The sequence below is a fragment of the Vanessa cardui genome, chromosome 10, assembly GCF_905220365.1.
Source record: "Vanessa cardui chromosome 10, ilVanCard2.1, whole genome shotgun sequence".
Taxonomy (NCBI): Eukaryota; Metazoa; Arthropoda; class Insecta; order Lepidoptera; family Nymphalidae; genus Vanessa; species Vanessa cardui.
In genome coordinates, this window is record NC_061132.1 from 7,639,876 (window position 1) to 7,654,679 (window position 14,804).

The following is a 14,804-nucleotide window of genomic DNA, read 5'->3' on the forward strand; positions in this document are numbered from 1 at the left end:
TAGATGAAATTTTGTTCGAATGTTGTTTCCCCCCTCCAGGTCATAGTTTAAGGGCTTTAGGTAAAGTTTTATGACTTTCGTTTGAGTAAAGCCACAGGTCAGCTAGTGTCATGTTTTAATAAATATAAATATAATTATGCCTAAACACGTAGTCATCATAACAAACTACGTCATTATCGTAACTAATTATAGACGGTTAACGTCTATTTATATTTCGTTTCAACGTGGAGTTAGATAATTTTAATAAATCGATCGATAATTATGATTCTTTATTGGCTTTTTCAATAAGAAACAAGCATATTACAGCATGACCTTTAGCTATGTTAGATAGACAGTTGAAAGCTTGATATTTCAAGCTCTAAAACAATAGGAACAATTATTGGAATAAATACAATTCCCATATACATATTCAATTTATACTATAAAGTATTTAGTCGTCTATTAAAAAGCTAATTTAAATTCTAAACACATATTATAAAACGAACAACATTGTAAAGGCGAAAGTGCCTTTCTATCTATATCTTAATAAGTTACGATTAAGCTACTAAGAATTTTAATCGAAACTAATTAATGAAATTCTTATTTTGAATACTTATAATTTTATTCAGTAGTAACTAAATTGCTTCTAAATAAATCTTTAACGAGTATGGAATTTTTTGGGCAAAATTAATGTGACGGTGTTATGATGCTATTGGTTATGTAATTTATGTTTCATTAGATTTTCTTTTCACAACCTTTTAAGGAATGTCAACTTGTTAATCGAGTATGTTATTCGATTATTATGTATATTATACATATATGTATTTATAATAAATACATATATGTGGTGTCAATACTGTAATTACCTAATAGATTTTTAATTGGTAATTCGTATCCATTACTGATACAAAAATAGTAAAATGTGATCAGAATTTTTATTTGTTAAAAAACATTTTTCAAATATAACCAAGTCCTATGACACACATCAAATGTTTAAGAATATTTAAGATATATGTATACATGTATCCGGTTCATTATACTTGACATTGGCAAAATGTATTGCGAACTGGCACAGACGTACGACATGTTATTCGACCATGAATATCTTATTATTCTTTATATAAAAAAAAACAAAAGTGGGTCATTTATTTTTGGGGCTGACTACCCAATTGCTCAATTGGTTATGGACCCAAAAATAAACACATTCTTTACTTTCATTTGAGTGGTTGTAATGACTTTAATATGAGATATTACACACGTCTCTCGTTATAGGAAAAAATCCCATGGGGTTACGAGAGTTACGGCTCTAAACGGCGCAATCTCGACGCGATGGCATTTATATGAAGTAACGGTCAAATAGGCCATCTGATGGTAAATGGTCATAACCGCACATAGCAATTAGCGCTTTAAGAAATATTTATCATCACATTACATCACTGATGCGCCATATGTCCTTAACGGTGCACTCTTTTGAAAAGCGCATTTGAAAAGAAAAATAATTTCATACAAATTATATTATTAACAACAGGAACTAAATATAATTAAAAAAAACTACAGTAAATTCTTCTCATGCTGACTTATGTCGACATTATCATTATTCGCCTCTATCTCGTAACTAGGTAGTAGGATATGGTTTTTCAATGGCATGATTCAATCAAATGATATTATAATGAAAGATAAAGCAGTCGAGTCTCATAGAGCCGGACTGCAAGCGACGTCGACGTAGCCATTCACTATTCTCATGTTACGTCCGACATTCCAAAGCATAAATGAACAAACGGGTGAAAATCTAGTCAGACAACAATAGTTTAGCTGTAAAAACTGAATTTCTACTTAGTTTCACCAGGAATTTTGCGGTGGTGTTGGAATACGTGTAACACAAAACTGTTAGACCATTTTACACGATTGTCATTATATCTCTTTCACTAGTGTGGAATTTCAACGCATTCTAAATATAAAATGACAACATATATAAAGTTTCCCATTCATTTTTAACACGTCCAAGAACATTTGATACTGTCGAGTAACACTAGATCGAAATTCAAGCAATATCGACGGTCACATGACTTTTACTAAGCAAACATTCCTTTTATAGATTCGTGGATTGATAAAGGACGTGTATGACTCGAGTGTCATGCGCACAAGGGCGATTAAAAGATTTATCGTATAAACAATTTAGCAAACACATGACATTAAAAACGAGGATGATAGTGGGCCAAGGTTTGTTTTTGGTGATATCATAAATCGTGTCGAAAATCACGACCATGTAACTCCAAGCAAATATCATGACTATTCAAGTACATGCACAATTTGCTCTCCAATCTTTTACCTAGACAACATACACGAAAATAAATTATACATATAGCCTAATTTCGCAATTCATTCTATAAACATATAGAAACATTTCTCAGATGAGCGTCTTAAAATTGTTGCTAAATAAAGGCAAATAGGATCGAATAAGTTCTAACCCATCACATTACGACCACACCGACCATCTTTGTAATCACAAAGTTATGATGTTTCATGATGTTCCTAAATAAATAAACAAATAGCTTAGACCTTTGAATGATCATTTATGATTACAGTAAAACAACATAAATGAAACACCGCGTTAAATTGATAATGGATGAATGAACAAACACTAACAATATACATGTATCAATTTAACCACATTTTTTCATAATGGGTATTACCATCTTCTTGAAAATTCATTTCTAAATTAAAATTTATATACTATTCAAACAATTACAACCAAATTAAAACAATTAAAAACAGCAAGTTATGATATATTTCAAAACCAATAGAGGAATAACATAAGAGATAATTCTTATTTGATTGACCTTATAATGATCTCTACAAGCAACTAAATGTTGATGGAATAAGGTCGGATATCCGCGTGGAAATCACGTGACCTCGTTAACGATAAAGCACTTGTAAAAACACATATGTTGTTTGTCGTTTACTGTTCTTCCGTTAGAAATTTTTAAAAAGGTTTCATTAAACGAAATACCTACATGGTAATTTGAATATAACTACACGAACTTTACTGTTGAAAATATTTATCGATCTTTTAAGTAGCTTCAACTTTATTATGAAAAACCAGAAATAGACAATAATATAGTAGAACTTTACGAATGGCGATAAATAAGTTCTTCGAATGATTAAACAACACAAGATGCTGTGTGTACGACCTTCAGATAGTAGAATACGATATTATTAATAAATATCAACTGTATAAGATTATCTAAACAATAATAAAAGTAGAGTAAAAATAGAAATCAAACTGCTCGAGAATTTATTTATAAAGTAAGAGATTCATCTGAAAATAAAAATAATAAAAGACAACTAACTCAAACCAATAAATTCTAATTTTATTTATTGCCAAAATTATAAAGGAAAGGAATTATAAAATTCTGCGACAAGACCGATTGATCTTCAAAAGATTGATCGAATCAAAAAACAGTGGTTCTAAAGTAATGAAATTTGTATATAAATGAAACATTTCTTGAATCAAATGCTTTTGCAGAGAAAGTTGACTTGGCAAAGCGCCGCCTTTCTGCTCACGTGAACTAAAGGTCAGTCAGGAAACCTTTAAAGTACAATAAAAAAAAACAGGAAGGAGGACATAAAAAATACACCCCAATAACGTAAATTGTAATAAATCACGTTTAAACGACTTAAACTAGACTTAATACAGCTGATAAAGACAACAAAATGAAAATTCATTTATTATTTTAGGAAATTAAACACAAGAGTTTAGATTTCTTATCCGTATCTAAATAGGACAAAGCATTGCTAAGATTAAAGTATTAGATTTTATTAAACCATTACTTGTATAATCACATATATATATTTTTCGTTATCCGTATATAAGATCACAGTTTGTATTGTAATGAAGGTGAAAAGATAGACCATCTGATGCGGTGGATGTTAACGATTTTCCTAGTTCACAGCTGTGACGCGTAGACTTGCGCACAGCTCGGGAGCACCACGTGGCTTGTAAATTTTACTATCACTTGCAAACTTTTCAAGTTAATTATTAAAATAGTTTCAATTAAATATTACACTTGATCACTGTATTAGATAAGAATTATAATAAAAATGTAATATATTAATCGTTTAACATTTTTATTTACATTGCATTACGTTTAAATATCTTAATTATATTTTAGTTTCTTTATTCAAAAAGAATTATATCTCTATAAAATTCGAGGCGTGAAGGATGTAATCCATATCAAAATGGGTTCACCTATTTGACATGCGCACAAAACACGATTGGGCCACGTGGCTTTCTCCCGTTGCATAACCTTTCCCTAATGCGACAACTGTTATAAACTTATTATTACGATACCCAGTCTAGACGGTAATTGATAGACCGCATCTTTATTTGATATTAATGCTTCGAAACTCTGTCAGGTTAATGTTACTTTCACTTATCTTCAAATAGGGCATTTATTTGGCAAATTATAACAACGAGCTAGCAATGTGGTAAGATAACATAACGAACACGAGATAACAGGACCTACTTCGGCATAGTGTTCTTGTGTTATGTAAATATAATGTACGATTTGTAAATACAATAGATAACGAATGATGTTATTGTCGATAAGCATTCTCAATTAATTTAATTGATCAATTGTATGAAAAATACCTTAAAATAAATAAAAGAGCAATACATGATAATTTTTCTGAAGAAAATGCAACAGCTTGTTGTATAATTACTGGCATATCACAATAAACGTGCTCAAATGATTGGCATTTCAATTAAGCATTGTGAATTGATAATGGAATTTATTTCTTGAATCGCAATGGGAACCTGATTAGTCTGATTAGATTTCAGGAAGTCAACGCCGAGAGAATGCGACTGGTCAGTTGACCACGCCTGTGAACTTTTCTTTAGTTACTACAACTTTAATTGACTACACTTATATTGCATTTGAATAATTGATATACACGAAGGTATAATGTAATTGAATGCCACTTTGACTTACGTGTCTTACTCATTTGACTGACGTGTATTATTTCCGATTTAAAGGTAGTCGGTATGTACAGTATGCTAACGAACGCTCAACTAATAAGTGTAGGTATTACAAATGTACACGTCGATTACAGCTGTTTTGAATTAAAAAAACAATTCATTGAATGTTTCTGAACGATTAGCCAACTTGATGTAGAGCCAGTGACCTCGGACCGAATATACTTTGAACAAAGCAGCGTTTTTGTATGAAGAATTACAATTGGAAAAATATTGCAACAAATCCGATGGACACTCTCACTTTTAATTTAAAACACGCAAAGCGCCTTATGAAAACATTTTGCAATTGTTTAACCGGGGGCATGTTTATAAACAAATTTAACGTACAACTTATTATACAATCGCACAAGTGCTATATTGTATTGCGGTTCTGAGGCGTAAATACAATACTCACGGCAGACTTTGAACTAAAGCCCGCCATAGTGTAACGTGGACGCCACGAGTACACCATGCCGTGTTTTATATGTACGACTCATGCAGTCACTTTTGTTCAACGACGGAGATTAAATAAACGTAAGAATTTCACTATATTATGTTGTTTCGAGGTGTAACGTTATAGTAAACTCGTATTTTGCGCACCACCACAGTATTATGAAGCCATGTGCCGAACATGACGGAGCGCGCGGTTGGCCATACTAGAAATTCCATTGCGGACCTTACAATTCTAATCGTTTCCGATCGCACTTTACAATATAATCCATTTATACTTGTCGGAGACTTCACAAAACCACAAATATGAGAACTGAATATTGACAAGAGCGCGAATATGATATATATCCATATTATGACAGATGAGGAGCGGTGTCGCATTGAGAATGCGACGGACACACGCGGCAGCTGCGGAGCAACTGGAGGCGCGAGGAGGGCGGCGGGGCGGCGGGGCGGGCGTGCAGCGTGCGGGGAGCTGGCGGCGTCTAAAACGCGCGTCTTTTGCTACAACGCTACTAGACAGTAGACAGTAGACTCTGAACTCAGACTAGAGGTACCCATCGTAAATTGTGCAACGTAAGCGCGTGCGTACTCACTTACCTCATCATTCCTCGATACTGCGGGTTTGTATGACCACAAAAACCCAGACCATTCATCAAGGGTTCGACTACTTAATAAAAACTTGTTTACAGACTTGCTGTTGTTGTTTTGATAGACGACAATAATTCCCATAAGACATATTATAGTGAATATCGTTTACAACAAATATTTCGAAAATGATAATAATCTTTGTTGTAATTGATTTTTATATCTTACTTCGATGACTTGCAAGATCTTTGTGTATTGTATCGATCCAAGTTTAGTTCTGCATCTTTTAAGAAAGTTTTCCTAGAGCTCTAGACGCCTGTGATAAGTTACCTTGTGCGGTAATCGTTCGCAAAAAAGATAGAAGATAAATGTTTGTGTTAAAAAAAATGAATAAATTGAAGATTCACATAAGAAATTGAAGGCTATCAGAATTTCAAAAATAAATAAAGGTAACAAAGGCATCACAAAAGCAATATAAACCATAACAAATGTTGCTCTTATTCAGACAAATTTACGTTGTTAAAAATGATCTAAAAATAGGCCTTAAGAACTGCTGAATCATCTGTTAAATCAGCCAATGTTTTTAATGTTATCGTGGGAGTTCTCTTTATTCATCTGAGTAATAATTGTGAGTGTGCAAATTTACTGTTGGTTAATATTGTTGTATAGGATATTGCTTCAATTTTGCGATAAAGGATATATTGTGGCACATTTCAACGCACATTTTTCGAAATAGGTTTGATGTTTCTGCGACTGAAAGAACAAGAAAAAAAGCTTTACTAAGATAGGAGACGCGATAGTCAGTGGATACATTAATATATCAAGTAAAGGTCAATATAAGATTGAAATCTCCAATCAAGACCAATTCTTTTCAAGTGCTATATTCGTTTTGTAATTTATTTCGTACTGACCGCAAGAGGAAAACATCATTACAAAATCTAAATGGATGAAAAAAAATCTGAGACTGGCAAAACACCTATTCAAATACGCAATGAAGCACTTAAGAGTAAAAAACTAGTAGAGTGTTTAGATAATTCGCATGAAGGCTGTTGACCAACGGTGAAATTCGTACTACTGAATACACATACATTTCCTTATTTATAAATGTTTTACAGTTAGAGAATACTTAATTCTTTATCTTCTTCTTTTAAGTCTGAAATCGCCGTTGTAAGAAAGAGATAAACCGGCGTGTAACTATTCTACCACTTTACAGCGTTCCATAGCAAGAAATATATTTTGCTGAATGTTTAAGATTTAATTAAAGACGAGGTAGGGTACATCCATGAGGAATTGTAAGATATAGTGACAGATTCCTGTCACTATATCATCATCATCAATGAGATATTTGCCGTTGACAGATGATCATTTAAAAGAAACCTTATCAAGGCTCACTTATAGACAATGTGTAATAAGTAAAATTTAATCATCACAGATCTTCGTTTTAAACAAACCCTTTTTAATATATTGTAATTGGAACTTATCAAGATGACCTGTGAATAATACTTTATGCACTATGGCATTGTTAATTGTATACATATATACATAGCTTAAAATACATTCCTATTCCATACTGTTACCATATCTGTTGACGTTTAAGGTCTCCTTAGCCGATGCTTGAAGATATCTTGGCTATATGTGTATAACCTACCTTATACATTAACGATCTAAGACCAAAAAGGAACTCAAGGGCTCGAAACAAAAGTGATGGTTAACTAAAAGAGAGATAAGCAGATTACATACGACGCAGACTAAACTTTGAGAAGTACAAAAGTGTAAGTGAAGTGTGTAAAGTGGAAATTAATATCTATACCCAAAGGGTATTAGACGCGGATGATGACATTACTTAGACAATTAGCATTTCCACTTCCAATATATGTATCTGTTTATATGTATACTATCGGCTTGCACAAAGCCCTACCACCAAGAAATGCCGAACAGAATATTATCTGATTATATTTTTGGCAGTATCAATAATTATTAATGTTCCAAAAATATACCTTTACTTGCAAAGGTAGAGCCTGGTTACATTTCTATTATACCTAAAACTATAAATCTATTTTATGCGGATCTGAATTATTTCTCTCATCAATGCAGCTGCATGTTTTCAAGGATGTCTCGATTGCATTCACATATAACTTCCGCGAATGTTTTCCAACTACGTTTCCGTGTAAATTTTCGAAACGAAGCATTATTCCTATAGTTATTATGTATTTAAATTTTCCAGCTTCCTGTGCGTTTTAAAACTTGTCACGGTCGTATCGCTGAACAATGAATATTAGGCAGTTAACGTAATAGTTCAAACTATTGTTAATTGGCATATAGTTTATCCTTGGATTGTTATTATTGAATAGTTAAAATGTTTTTTTTTGGTTGATTATTTACATTTGAAAATACTCTGACACAAAAAATTTATGATAGGAATCATATTATTATGAATACTTAATAATAAACTGTAATTTCTGAATGTCATGTCCGTTAACTTAAAACAGAGTATTAAAGAAAATTGATCAGAAATAATGGTAAGTATTATTTAAAATTTACATCAGTTATTATGGCTTCGTTTTGTGAACGCATCCGTAATGCTAACTAGTGTTGTGATAAAAGTAAAAATACTATCACTGTTAGTAAAACGAACTTGAAGACATATAATAAATAATCGATTAAAGTTTCCGAACAGTTTGTTGTTACTTATAGTTGTTACATTCGTTTTTTACACGCGTCGATACACCGCAATAAAATCTATAAATAAAATTCGAGTGTCTGTTTGTAATATTAAAATAGCCCTTTTTTACTCAATGCATACACGATACATATACCAAAATAACATTTTTTACAGTTTTTATCAGTTTTTCTGTCTGTTCGTTCTGTGTAAACTCTAGAACAGCTGCACCAATTTTGACCGGACTTTCACGGACAGATAACTGACGTAATAGGGAACTTAGGCTACAATATATATATTTTTTAAATTCAAACTCGTACAAGGTCGCGGGCACAGCTAGTGTTATTATAAAATTTAACCAATCTGTATGAAACGTACAATCATATAACGTGAGAACAGAGCTCCGTAAAACATTTGTTGGTAATTACTATGTACCTTTGAGGTTTGTTAAAATGGTATAATTTAGCATTTTATTTACGTTTCTAGAAGCACGACAATACGAAAAAAATAATTCTAAGTATAGGGAATCTTACGTTATGTATAGGTATGAGAGCAATTATACTTTTGTTGTAATATGTTATTATTATAAACTGATATTAATAAATTAGTCATTAGGGATTCGCAGCGAACTTGGTGATAGCGAAAAGCGAATAATTCCAGGGGATGTAAATAGATAATTTTAGTCATTTTGTAACGCAGGGCATATGTTTTCGATATCAGCCGAAGCTTTTACTTCTACAGTCTGTTCCATCATACGTACAATACCTTTTTTTAAATTATTAATCTACATAAAGGTTGACATTCTTACAAAATGGCTTCCTGACGTTAAATATTCACCTCCTATAAATATTGGCAGGGTAAGAAATATTAAACTAGGTAACTAGAATGTAACTTCCATCGTGCCTATCAATACAAATGGATCACAACGATACTAAGGAATATTTTTGATGGGCTTACATGAAAACAGTCATACCCAGTAAATTCTGTATATTTTTATGTTTCTTACAAACGAAGTCAAGATCAGATCTATCAATATGTGACTTGTTTTTAATGTAGATATTTAGAACTGTTTGATAATTATAAATTTGGAACTGAAAAATCATTGTTTTTGTATTTTTTTTAATGTCACTTAAATATTACAAATAATTTTAAGTATTTAGTGCCGATTGTTCGATAGTTTATTCTCTTTAGTGATTTAAAATCAAAATCAAAGTAGTGGGTATAAACAATATTAATACTTCATTACTCAAATGAAAAGATAATCCGTACACGATCTGAACGGACAAGTTTAGCCAGCAATTTAGAATCCAGCGCAACAGCAATGTAACGAGCAGCAAAGTATGCTTTTCAATTTTCACACTTGCGTCCACACCAATAAGGTTTACTGATGAATTTTCTCTAGTTGTCACAAACTTGTTGCAAAGTTCCCAGTCGCACGACAGATTTTACATAAAACATAGTAAAATTCATTTCCTAGCATTTAAACTGCTTTAATTATTTAGTTATTATAACTTTAGTTTGGAACTTGTTTAAATACACTCTAAGATTAATAAAAGTTGTTGTGACGATATAAATTCCAGTAACTAACAAGTTGCACATCTAATTGCGATATTTTCATAACACGTTTCTAGAATATTCTAGAAATCATTACATACTATAAAACAAAGTCGCTTACCGCTGTCTGTCCCTATGTATGCTTAGATCTTTAAAATTACGCAAAGGATTTTGATGTGTTTTTCTTTAACAGATTCGATAGGGAGATTTTTGTATAATATTATGTTCAATACTTACAATAAACAAGAACAAATCTGTAGTTTATTTAATATCAGCATTGTGCTCGTGCGAATCTGGGGCAGGTCGCTAGTTTAATATAATAATACATTTATAGTTACGAAAACATGAACATTTAACAGTCGAAAAGTTCCAGAAAAACAACAATTTACAATAGTACGCGTAGTTCGTCACGTAGACATGTTACATTTTAGTAGGTGAAGGGCACGCTGATGGGTGTTTTAACTAACGTAACGCGATATTCATAATAGAGAGAATAGTGAAAGTGGCACGGCCGCAAGGGGCTGGGTAAACAATATGATTATGTTGCATTTTTATCCGAGAGAAGACGACACAGAGGAGAGTTACAGTTCATTATTATCATCATTACGTAGGATGAAACAAAGTCGCTCACAGCTTTCCGTCTCTATGCATGCTTAGATCTTTAAAATTACGTAACGGTTTTTGTGAATCGAGATGAATGATTTTGTATATGTATAATACATGGACAATATAGTAAAGAAACACTGATAATTTAAAGTTTCTTATATGATATCGTAAAAAAAATGCAGTGATCAAAGGAATACAAAATCTGAGTAGGAAGAGACTACTTAATGTTAGACTTTATTCCTATTCAATAGTTTGGAAAAGTATTATTTAGTAATTTCAACCTTATTTTTTACATAATTTCTGGAAGGTTCTCGAGTCGTATCGGTTCGGAAAAACCCCCATTCAAAACTGGTTCCACAGGGTGCGAGACAGAAAATAAAAATAACCCCGCTGTTGTAGATTACCAAACCTCGAGATTGTGTGGATGAAATTTGGAATTCTGACGCGATATCCAAAGGTAGAATTCAATAATTAAATGAAAAATGATCACACACAATTAAAATACACTTTGAAATTAAAAATATTACTAGTTGTACTACCAATACGAAGCTTAACAAATTTGTCAATTTTGAGGATATTAAGAAAATAAAAACATATTAGGGTTAAAACTGAAAGCTTAAACAATCAACCTGAATGGAGCAGTCTGAACGGCTTGGTCTGTTATGTGATCGAATGGTTTGGACAAATACGAGATCCGTTGAAAGCGAAAGTAAACACAGGAAGGGACCTATTGAAATATTGACTGTTTTACGAATGGTTGCTAATAGATCTACATACATATAGTATGAATTTTATACATATTACTAGATGTCTGTCCTATCTTGCTTACTTATAAATAGTAAATCCTAGTATACGTTATCCTATCTGTGTTAAATCTATTAAAGACATGTCGATGTGTTGCACCGTCAGTTAATGGCGAGTTACAACATTGCAGTTATTATAAGAAACTTCTCCATACATACACATATGTGATAATTTCTATGGTTGATTTCGGTCAAACGGTATCAAAGTCTTCTAATTTCAAACGGATATGCCACATAGACATAGGCTACTGAATTTAATTCACCTCTCAAGGGGATGTAGTAGAGACTGAAGTATAGTGTGCTGCGGTACCGTTTTAAAAATATCGCCTGGACAAAGTGGCAGTATCAGCTAGTATTTCATATATTTTTAAAATTTTCCTTTATTCTCGTCAATTGAATTGGTATTGTTAAGCCAACTATACACATAGTTGATATTATCGAATTCAATGCAAATATTCGTAACTGGTGCTTCAAAATCGTAGTCTGGTGTTATTGTTGTTTGGTAACCTTGTTTTTTACCAAGCACTGTTTTTGCATCTAGCATCGTCTGACGCATTTGTGAAAAACTTGTCTCTAAACAAAGGCCATGGGTTCGATGACTCTTGTACCAAGTTGTATTAGAATACGTCCAGTCGTTTACGCTTGATGGAATCAGAAACATCCGGACGCGGTAACTGTGTTATGGTATTTATTTATTTTAATATATTTAATTAATTAAACTCCACTGGTTAACCATCCCAAAGCCTCAAAGAAGGGGGGACCTCAGCCCAGTGGTGGGGAATTTACCGATTTGATTACTAAATAAATAATGATGTATACCTACTATTAATACTTTTCAATAATATTGAGGTTCAACATTGAATATGATATATCGCAGTCAATAATTCATATATACATATATACCATACTAGTTGTCGCCGAATGCTCGCGTTTTAGGGGTTGCTTGTCAGGTTTTAGACAAGAAATTAGCCTATGTCCTTCATGGGACTTCAAATTTGCTACATATCAAATTTAAACAAACAGGCAGAGTTCATTTCACATTTATATATATTATTATTTATTATTATTAGTAAGTATTGATTTTTATTTATGAAATGGGGTGGGCCCGATGGTAAGTGGTCACCATCACCCATAGACAATGACGCTGTAAGAAATATTTACTATCGTCAATGCACCACCAACCTTGGGAACTAAGATGCTATGTCCCTTGTGATTGTAGTAACACTGGCTCACTCACCCTTTAAACCGGAAAACAACAATACTGCGTACTGTTGTTTAGAGGTAGAATTTCTGACGAGCGGGTGGTACCTACCCTACCTAGTCGGGTTTGTACAAAGCCCTACCGCCAAATAATTATATTAAAAGTATTTGTATTTCAAACTATGAAATCTAATTTATATCAGGATATAATACTGTATTCCTCATTTAAAACTAAGAATTAATTTACATTTACCTTATTAGAATGTTTTGATTTTTTTTTAAATAAATTAAAAAAGAAACAGAATCTTCACCGGCATTAATGTGTTTGTAGGTCCCCTAAGAATGTTGCTATAGCGACAGACACCGGTGCTACAAAATGGCGAGCAGGGCGGACATTGCCGGCGGTCGACCTTGAACCGAAGGGGTGGAATATTTCAGCTTCGTTTTGCTTTTCCGATAACACTTAATACTTTTTGTACTTATTTCTTCATCCACAAGGCAGGAAATATAATCGCCCTGATATTTATAACCTATTTTTACATATGTATATTTTTTCTTAACCTATATCTGCAAAATTCGTAGTTGTATTTTTTCATAAGTATATGTGTGTATATGTATGTTTTCGCTAATGTTATTTCGTTCCGTATATCTAGAGATATAATTGTTATATCGACTACGGGATAATTTCGAACCGAAAATTTATAACTATGCAATTGATTCAGAGCAAATAATCCTTGTGTTGAGGTTTAGAACATACATTTTACAGAGTAATGTTGTTACAGATGATACACTTACCAATACATTGCAATATTAGCGTACTTACAGCTTACCTGAAACAAATATTTTATTTTAACTGATACATTGTACTAGAATATAAAAATCGAAATTATTATACATCGTAAAACATACTTGAAAATCAATTTATTTTCTAAGACATTATAGTATGTACTAGTAAACTTAGACTTAGACCTAGGCTAGGTCGAAATGGGCTGCCATATTAAATATTTGAACATAATATGACCATATAGGATGGCTATTTGAGAGCTCAACGTTATCCAAATAACGTAATTATGTAAACATTATATATTTAGTCATATTATAATCGTTTTTCATAACGTAATACGACACTGAATCCGCCAGTCTAGGCTCTAGGCATTTATAAATCCCCAAATTGGATCTGATACTGAAACCTTATTGGGCGAATTCTTGCCTTGCAAGATGAAAATATATATCACATTTATTTATTATTATTAAGCTATATATTAACATTAATTTATATAGAAAATCTAAGGAAATTTTACTTTTATTTACAAGTCATTCCAATTTTTTTTTGCTTTTGTTTTTCCTTTGCCCAATATTTTCCGAAAAGAGATCGTTGCTTTAGCGACAAAGCTGTCAGTTATGCTTCATTCAACTTTCAACATTACTTATAAAAAATCATACATCAACATTAGTTCAGGTGTAGGTGACAATAAATATATAAATAAATAGTTATTATAATTACTCTTTCCAAGGAATAAACAATGACAAGATAATTAAATACATGAGTCATAAAATGTAATACGAGTAAGACGTTTCTATCATCCACATGTCAGGCTATCGCGTACCAACGTTAAGATTAAAAAGGTCCTTTGTGTATTGTTCGTCCTTCATGGCGTTTGTAAGATAATCCCGTACATTTGACAGATCAACAGACTGAATATAAAAAACTAGTAGTCTCGCGGCGCGCGGCGGCTCGCGTTTTAGGGTGTTGGTTGTCATGTGTTAGGAAAAACAAAGTTGTCTATGTCCTTTCATGGAGTTTAGGATTAAAAAAAAAAAGGAAAGTAAACAGCCTGTAAATTTCCCACTGCTGGGATAAGGCCTCTTCTTCCATTAAGGAGAGGGTTTTGAACATATTCCACCACGCTGTTCCAATGCGGGTTGGTGGAATGTAGATGCAGAATTTCGA

The 14,804-nt window shown here is 32.5% G+C and overlaps 1 protein-coding gene across 4 annotated transcripts in view; it reads right to left on the reverse strand.

Moving 5' to 3' along the window:
• Nucleotides 1-14,804, reverse strand: part of LOC124533270 (myotubularin-related protein 4) — an 87,173-nt gene that overhangs the window by 40,028 nt on the left and 32,341 nt on the right. Inside the window, exon 1 of one of the 4 annotated variants that reach the window (XM_047108477.1) lies at nucleotides 5,675-5,869. The exons of 1 other annotated variant lie outside the window; for it this stretch is intronic. The gene's annotated coding sequence lies outside the window, so the exon portion shown is untranslated. Of the gene's footprint in view, nucleotides 1-5,650; nucleotides 5,870-14,804 lie in introns of those variants that run through there. 2 more of the 4 variants (XM_047108478.1, XM_047108479.1) reach the window with 2 other exon arrangements.